The 9655-nt window shown below is 35.8% G+C and overlaps 1 long non-coding RNA gene across 1 annotated transcript in view; it reads left to right on the forward strand.

The window, feature by feature from the left end:
- LOC147355011 (uncharacterized) overlaps positions 1-8553 on the forward strand; it is a 55879-nt gene extending 47326 nt beyond the window's left edge. The window contains exon 3 of the long non-coding RNA XR_015144144.1: positions 8055-8553. This is a non-coding gene — a long non-coding RNA (uncharacterized LOC147355011). The remainder of the gene's footprint in view (positions 1-8054) is intronic.
- Positions 8554-9655: the final 1102 nt, after the last annotated feature.

Consider the following 9655-nt stretch of genomic DNA (forward strand, 5'->3'; position numbering starts at 1 on the left):
GATTTAACAAGACTCTCCAGGAAAAAAGAGAGAGCTCAAATAAAATCAGAAATGAAAGAGGAGATGTTACAACTGATGCCACAGAAACAGAAAGGAACATAAGAGACTACTGTAAACAATTATATCCCAACAAATTGGACAACCTAGAATGGGTAAATTTCTAGAAACATACCATTTATTAAGACTGGGTCATGAGGAATAGAAAATCCAAACAGACTGTTTACTAGTTAGGAGATTGAATAAGTAATCAAAAAACTTCCAGTAAAAAATATCTAGGACCAAACATCACTTCATGGGAAATAGATGGGGAAACAGTGGAAACAGTGTCAGACTTTATCTTTTTGGGCTCCAAAATCACTGCAGATGGTGACTGCAGCCATGAAATTAAAAGATGCTTACTCCTTGGAAGGAAAGTTATGACCAACCTAGATAGCATATTCAAAAGCAGAGACATTACTTTGCCAACAAAGGTCCGTCTAGTCAAGGCTATGGTTTTTCCAGTGGTCATGTATGGATGTGAGAGTTGGACTGTGAAGAAGGCTGAGTGCTGAAGAATTGATGCTTTTGAATTGTGGTGTTGGAGAAGACTCTTGAGAGTCCCTTGGACTGCAAGGAGATCCAACCAGTCTATTCTGAAGATCAGCCCTGGGATTTCTTTGGAAGGAATGATGCTAAAGCTGAAACTCCAGTCCTTTGGCCACCTCATGCGAAGAGTTGACTCATTGGAAAAGACTCTGATGCTGGGAGGGATTGGGGGCAGGAGGAGAAGGGGACGACAGAGGATGAGATGGCTGGATGGCATCACTGACTCGATGGACATGAATCTGGGTGAACTCCGGGAGTTGGTGATGGTCAGGGAGGCCTGGCATGCTGCGATTCATGGGGTTGCAAAGAGTCGGACACGACTGAGCGACTGAACTGAACTGAACTGAGGACCAAACAGCTTCATTAGTGAATTCTACCAAACATTCAAAGAGAATTAATACAAATCATTCTCAAGCTCTTCTGAAGTATGGAAAAGGAGAGAGGCCTTCCAAATTCATTTCATGAGGCCAACATTTCCCTGATACAAAAACCAGACAATGACCCCTCAAAAAAAGAAAACTGCAGGCCAATATTATTGATGAGCACAAATGCAAAAATCCCCCCCCAAAATATTAGCAAACCAAATTCAGTAGTACATTGAAAGGATCGTGTACATTATCAAGTGGAATCTAGAATCACAAAAGTGGTTCAACATCTGCTGATCAGTCAATATGATATGCCACATTAGTGAAATGAAGATAAAGTTTATAAGATTCTCTCAATAGATGCCGAAAAAACATTTAACAAAATTCAACATCCATTTATGATAAAGACTGTCAACATTGCAGGTAGAGAGGGAACATACCTCAACATAATAAAGGCTATATATAAGCCTAAGTACACAGCTAGCATTTTACTCAGTGGTGAAAGCTGAATCTCTTCCTCTATGGTCAGGAACATGACAAGGATATCCCTCCTGCCACTTTTATTCAACTTAGTACTGGAAGTCCTAACCAGAGCAATTAAGCAACAAAAATAAATAAAAGGCATCCAACTTAGAAAAGTAGTGAAACTATTTGCAGATGACATGGCATTATATGTAGAAAACCCTGAAGACATCATAAAAAATGTTAGAACTAATAAACAAATTCAGTGAAGTTGCAGAATACAAAATCAATACACAAAAAAACTATTGTGTGAGTACATTTATAAGAAACTGTCACAGAGAGAAATTATAATATCCCATTTATAGTCCCATCAGGAAACTGTAATACCTAGAAATGAACTTAATTGAGGAGGGGAAAGACCTGTATATTGAAAACGGTAAGACAGTAATGAAAGAAATTGAAGAAGACATAAATAAATGGAAATATATTCCATTTACACTCATGGACTGGGACAATCAATATTGTCAAAATCTGTATAATGCCCAAAGCAATCTATAGATTCAGTGCAATCCCTATCAAAATGCACATGGCATTTTTTAAAGAAATAAAATGAATAATCCTAAATTTATATGAAACCATGGAAGACTTTGAATAATCAAAGCAATCTTTAGAAAGAAGAACAAATATGGTCCCTGATTTAAAACTATCTTACAAAGATATAGTAATTAAAACAGTATGGCATTGGCATCAAAACAGACACAAATATCAATGAAACAGAATAGAGAACCCAGAAATAAACCCATATATGTTCACATATGGTCATTTAAATTATGACAAAGGAGCCAAGAATATACAAGGGTAAAAGCACAGTCTCTTCAATAAATGGTGCTGGGAGAACTGGGCAGCAACATACAGAAGAATGAAGCTCAACCACCATCATGCTCCATAAACAAAAATTAAGTCCAAATGAATTAAAGACCTGAATGAAAGACCCAAAACTCTAAAGCTCCTGGGTGAAAAAAAAGTATGTGGTAGGCTCCTTGACAGAGGCCTTGGTGATGATTTTTTGAATCTGACACCAAAGCCCAACAAACAAAAATAAGTGGGACTACATCAAACTAAAAAGCTTTTGCACAGCAAATGGAATCCCTAAAACAAGGTGAAAGGGCAGCCTACTGAATGACAGAAGTTATTTGCAAATCATACGTCTGATAAGGGGCTAATATCTAAAATACATAAAGAACTCATACAAGTCAATAATAAAAAATCCAGTCAAAAAGCGTATGGAGAATCTGAAGAGACATTTTCCCAAAGAAGACATAGAGATAGCCAACAGATACATAAAAAGATTCTCAATATCATTAATCATCAGGAAAACACAAGTCAAAACCAAACTGAAGTATGAGTGTGTGTGTTAGTAGCTCAGTCATTTCCAACTCCTTGTGTACTCCTTCCAACTCCAGGGACTGTAACCCACCAGGCTCCTCTCACACTATTAGAATGACATTTAGCAAAAAGACAAGAAATAACAAGTGTTGGTAAAGATGTGGAGAAAAGAGAATACTGTATCCTATTGATGGGATTGTAAGTTGGCTCAGGCACTGTGGAAAACAGTATGATGTTTACTCAAAAAATTAAAAGATAGAACTGCCATATGACCCAGAAATTCCTCCTGTGCATATTTATCCAAAACAATCCCCAAGCCACTAGCTAGAAAAGATATATGCACCCCAGTATTCATTGAGGCATTATTTACAATATGTAAGCAACTTAAATGCCCATCAGTGGATGAACAGATAAAGAAATTGTGGTATATACAGGCATACCTCAGGGATGTTGCAGGTTTAGTTCCAGACCACTGAATAAAGCAAATATCACAATAAAGCAAGACACATGAATACTTTGGCTTCACAGTGCATAGAAAGTTATGTTGGCATTATATTGTAGTCCATTGAGTGTGCAATAGCCTTATGTTTAAAAGAGTATATGTCTTAATTTAAAAATGCTGTATTGCAAAAAATTGCCCAATTATAATAGTACCATCAAACATTATTGATCTCAAGTCACTGTAAAAAATATTGCAATAATAATTAAAAAGTTTGAAATAATGTGAAAATCACCCCCAAATGACACAGATACACAGAATGAGCAAATGCTATTAGAAAAGATGGTGCTGATAGACTTGCTTGATACAGGGTTGCCACAAACCTTCACTTTATATAAAACACAATATATGAGAAGTGCAATAAAGCAAAGTGCAATAATAGGAGTAATGCCTGTATATATAATGGAATATCATTCAGCTGTAAAAAATGATGCAGTCTTACCATTTGCAACAGTGTGGATTGACCTTGATGGAGTTAAGCTGAAAAAGTGAAACAGAAACTAATACTGTGGTATGACTTCTCTTAAGTGTGGGATCTAAAACAAAGGAAAAAGAGAAAAATAAAACCCTGGAAGATTGGTAGTTTCCAGGGGCAGGGGATGGGGGAGTGGTGGAGAAATGGTTGAAAGAGTTGAAAAAGTGAAAAAGAAAAAAAATGTGAGTGGTGAAGGTCTTCTTAGACCTGTCAGTGGGTTATGCATTCCCCACCCCAATGTGCCCCACAGTTGTATAGAGGAAGGACATGCTTCTATTCCTCCCTGCCTCCCTGGTGGCCCCCCAGATAAACTCGGGTCAGTCTGACTCAAAAGCCCCAATTAAAATTTACTCTATAATCTACAACCTCTTAAAGTAATCATTAAAATTCCTGGTATCTAGACAAAATACATCTTTTAAAACTAGCCTTATTGAGATTTAACTCACATACCATACAATGCACCCCATTTAAAGTGTACAATTTAATGATAAATATATTCACAGGGTTGTGCAACTGTTACCACAATCTAAATTTAGAACAGTCACCCCAGAGGAAGCCCCATATTTATTAGCAATTTCAAGCATCTCTTAATCTTATTCTGTGACAAATCACTAGGTCATCATTGACTCTGAAAACAAATGACTCTATATTTATGGTGGATGTTGGGAAGAATAATATTGGGATAAACATTTTCTATATCTTCAGTACTTTGCTTTCACCTGCCCTGTGTATCATCATAGGCTTCTTGTTACCCTCCCAGCGGTAGAGTAAATCCATATTGTGACACTTTCTTAAAACAACTCCTAGGGTAACACAGACTGCTATGCCAACAATGCTAATCTAGGGTAATATCCTAGAGGAAGAATGAAAAAATAACAAAAACAAATGATTGAACAAATAAATGCATGAATGAAGTACAGTTAATCATACCTCAATAGAGTGTTTAAAAAGCTACAAGAATTACAATTTTTGGTTCATTCCTTTTTTAAAAGAAATTGAGGTTTGAATAAATTTTGAGAACATTGCTTACTGTTTTTCATTCCTGTCTCCTGACTTAATGTGAAAGTATACTCATAAATATTTAGAGATAGATGCACCCAAACTTTTAAAATGTTAACTTATAAATAAATGCATGCAAACTTATAAAAGCATGCATACTTCATGGAAGACTATGGTCAGGCTATTTTCAATAATTCAGCTACTTCAAGGCAATCATCTAACAGAATTCAGGTTGAAATTTTTTATTTGAAAATGGAAAGTATGTTAGCAAAATTCAATGCTAGTTTCATCCATGAAATTAAGAAGTATCCAAAACAAGTAATACATTGGGTCTTATGAAAAAATGTGATACACCCTTTTCTACCTTTTAGTATCAATATTTATTTTCTTTTTGGAATCTGTGTTCTGGGGTGATTGTTTGGGTTATGTCTACTGCTAGCTGAGACTTGCATTTTATCTGTCTATTAATATGAGAAGCAATAGACAGACACAGTGACAATGCTAATATGAGTGAGTATTATTTTACTAATCAATTGGATTAATTAACACTTATGAATATATAATAATTTTTAGAAACCATTTGCAAGCTAATCTAGTAAGAAGAATGAACAGGTTTTACTTCAGTGGAAATAAACTATCAAACCTATCCTTAGTCTATTTGTCGGATTGCCTTCAAAGCTCCTGCAGCTTGGCTGAAAGGAAGAGAAAAACAATTGACTCTAAATTGAAATTTCAGTAAGGCCAAGGCAATGGAATGGCAACTGGTAAGGGCAGAGTTTCAGCAGACTGATTAATACCCTTAAGTCTGTGATAAATACAGACTATACAGTCATAGATTTAAGGATGTCTATTCTAGTGGATGGAAAAGATCAGTGTCGTATCTACAGACTCTGCAGTATTTAAAACTCTTTTTTTTTGGTTCAGGCCTATCCCAGGGAAACCAAATCTTTATTTTGACGTTTGGGAAGATCCCAATAATTGAAATTAGTTTATCACATTCATAGTGCATAAAATTTGAGACCCTATAAAAAAACCCTCTAAGATCTTGTGCTCAGGATCAATTCTTCATGCAGGACATAATTTCTTTTTCATCTAGTTGATGATGTTACCTCTTTATACACAAAGTATGAAACTCATAAATAACATGAGTTTTCCTCAAAGCTGTTTGAACTTAACTTTCCTAGAGTCAGAAATGAGATAGTGGAAGTTTTCTCACTTGCTATATTATACTTTCTGGACATGGAAGACCCACAGAGCCTTTCTGAATTTGCAGGTTCAGATCAGTTCAAACAAATTTGTCTTGAGGCTCTTCTTCCCTATTGTATGTGTCTGGTACGCGGCCAGACATGCCTAATGCTTGCAAAGTTATAGGTAGGAACTCTTGGCCAAGATACAAGATCCAGACATCAACAGCAACATTCTGAACTGAGTTGAAATTTTTGTTAAGTTTCAGCAGACATGCAAAATATTTATTCAACAGGTTTCTCTTGTGTAATTTAGTTTTGTCACAGTTGTAATGCCCTATGCTGTTGTTATTTCAGAGAAAAATGCCTTCAGTTCACAAGCTGAAGTTTTCTTTAGCACATGGAATGTTCTTCTCTCTTAGTGGTACAAGATGCTTCAGATGTCCTTAGAACTTCTTGATTTGCATTTCTAGTTGCCATAATTGGGTTATTTTTCATTGTTTCACTGGAGTCAGAGGAAAATCCACATGCTGAGTGAGCCAAATGCAAAACTAGGTACTTTACGTTCGAAAACTGTAAGTTTTCCCCTATTTGGTTCTTTGATGCTTGATTGTTGTTTTTTTATTTTAATTAAAAAAATTTATATAATTTTGAAAGGTTACTTTCCATTTACAGGTTCATTGTGGATTATTGTGACTGAGTTGTAAGCTCAGCCCAATATTGCTACAGGACTGAATTTTATGCTTAAACATTCTAACGTGCGTTGGGGAGAGTCAGTAAATCTACCCCATCATCAATGTATAAATCTCTAAGAAGAAGCATAATCAGTATCTAAGATATATTGACTATTATTATTCTAGAACCCATTTCACTTTGTGGTTGATTATGGTCCTTGTGGGCGTTTTCCTTGTCAGAGAATGTAGGCACCATCAAATGTACGCATCTTGGTTTTGTTCACTGATGTATCCCAAACATTTTTCAAAGTGCCTGGCAGAAAGTCGGGGCTCAATAATTTGTTAAATGAAAGAGTATTAGCCTGGTTTCAATCAGGCTGCTGATCTACCACCTCCCCTTTGACATCAACTTGACCCAACTAGGTTGGCAAATATGCCGGTGGGGTCAAACATGCTCCAGGAAGATGCTGTGAAGTCTCTTCTATGTTCTGAGGAGCCATGATGACAGAAGGTGCCCATTTGTTTGAAAGTCATGGTCAAGAGTGTTCCTGGACCCTTGCTTTTTGTGCAGAAGGAGCGTGAAAACTCTATAATTGATAAAGATTTCAGTGAAACTTTCCACGTTGGCTTTTGTTGGCTACATTTTATACTCTTTGAGTCTGGGAACTTTGCATTATAACTGTTAGCTTGGAGGGGAAATTATAAACAAAAGGAAACACCTATTTTAATTCATTTAAAAATTTATCATTTTTATAACAGATGGTAAAAACTTAGAGATAATGACAAAATATTAGAGAATTTAACAGATCTGGAATCTATTCAAAAGCAATTTTGGGAGCCTTTATCTTTCTAATGATGGCAAAGGAATAGAAATTAAAGTCGTTTCAGGGCAGATTTGCTTTGCATTTTAATATGAAAACACTTTTCTGGTTCATATACTGTATGTTTTCTTGTAGCCCCTTAGGAATTAACTTGTTGAATATTGAGAAAATAGCACAACTAAGCTGACTTGGATCATAGAAGTACAAATCTTCTATTTCTTTTGTGGTGCTACTCAGAAGAACATGCTTCAATTAGATGATGTTTTTTTTTTTTTTAATTCCAGTTTTTTAGAGGTTTCCAATTCCAGTCACATTTGAGATTTATGCTTCCTTTTAAGTCTAAAGATTTTTGGATTTGTTTAGTGTTCTAAATAAATCCTGGATTTATTTCATTTGACTTCTTAGAATCCCCTATGATTGTTTCTACTGTTACACATTTACCAATTATTATCCCTGTTTTAAAGTGAAGTTTTCATTTGTGACTCAGTGGAGTAAGTAACATTATTAGTTTGCTCCATTTATTGTGTTTTGTACCTAGGCACGTACCTCCTACTCCTCAAATATTTTAACTTCTGTTAGTCACTGATTTAAATGTTCTTTCCAGTACTTTGGCCACCTCATGTGAAGAGTTGACTCATTGGAAAAGACCCTGATCCTGGGAGGGATTGAGGGCAGGAGGAGAAGGGGACGACAGAGGATGAGATGGCTGGATGGCATCACCGACTCGATGGACATGAGTCTGAGTGAACTCCGGGAGTTGGTGATGGACAGGGAGGCCTGGCGTGCTGCGATTCATGGGGTCGCAAAGAGTTAGACATGACTGAGCGACTGAACTGAACTGAACCAGAGTCATTAGGACTGATTGCTTTCCCATTGAAATCCTTACTATTTCCTGTCTCTTACTACTTCATGTTTCTATTGCTTTATTTTCCTATTAACTATGCCTCCATATTAGTAGTGATCACACTGTATTGTAAATTTCTCGAAAGAGATTGTAAATTTCTCGAAGCAGTGAACCATGCCTTTACAACATTGGACCTCTAGCATATGGCTTATAGTAGGCACTGGGTGTATTTTTGTTGAATAAATAAATAAAACTAAAATGTAGCAAGATGGTATTTGTTATTTAAGCCATAGAATCTACAGATAAGTATGGAGAAAAATAGCTATTACAAATATATACAAATAGTGTGAACTTTTTAAATATAAGTATAAAACACACCTCCAGTGGACCCTTGAAAACGAATTGGTCAGTCCTGCTTGCAAGAAGGACAAATTTAAATCTGAATTGAAATCATGCTGTTGTGAATCCTGAGGTTTCCTATTATGGGACTATCTTATTGACAAGACTAACTTCAACTGATGTCCTTATAAAATTATAGTAAATACACTCTGTTTTGGTTTGAGGCTAAGTCACATTTTATGGAATATTGTATCTTTTGTTTATTAGCTTTTATTTTGATAAAGTCCTTGTATAAGTCCCTTCAATGGAAATAATTCTATATTCTTTCTTTATAAATATTATGATCATTAAAAAACATTATTGTTATTTTTTAAAGTGAGTTCCTGGAGTTTGAGGATCTGGACTTGTTGTGATAAGAATTACTTTTTTTGTGTAATGAGGCACAACTAAAATACTTCTTAAATGCTTTTACAAAGTTATCTATAGTTTTCCAGGTCCTAAGGAGCTAAAAATGTGCCAGTTATTACAATAAAAATAAGTTAGTTGTTCCTAGTTTCACCTAGAATGTAAAAACCTGGAGAGAAAGCTGCTCCTACTCCCCCCACCAAAGGGGAAAAAGTCAGAAACACACCAAAAGCATAACTTTTCTTGAGTCCTTTAGAGAGCTAAGGTCACCAACTAACATAAATTCCAGAGTCCATGGAATATGAGTGGTCTCAGCTAAGGGACGAGATGATACCATAAAAGCAGGTCAGAATAAATACGCTAAAATTTTAACGAATTGTTCAAAGCCAAGTGTGGGCTGCCATACCAGTGTGAAATAGATGAGTTCTTACTTACTAGCAATATCTTCTCTTTTTTGAGTTTTATTTTATTTTTAATTGAGGGATAATTACTTTACGATATTGTTTGATTTCTGCCATACATCAACATGAATCAGCCATAGGTATACATATGTCCCCTCCCTATGGAACATCCTACCCCTTCCCACCCCTCTAGGTTGACACAGAGCCCCAGATTTG

This window comes from Bos grunniens, chromosome 17, assembly GCF_055505025.1.
Source record: "Bos grunniens cultivar Pamir isolate PY7600 chromosome 17, Bosgru_T2T1.0, whole genome shotgun sequence".
Classification (NCBI taxonomy): Eukaryota; Metazoa; Chordata; class Mammalia; order Artiodactyla; family Bovidae; genus Bos; species Bos grunniens.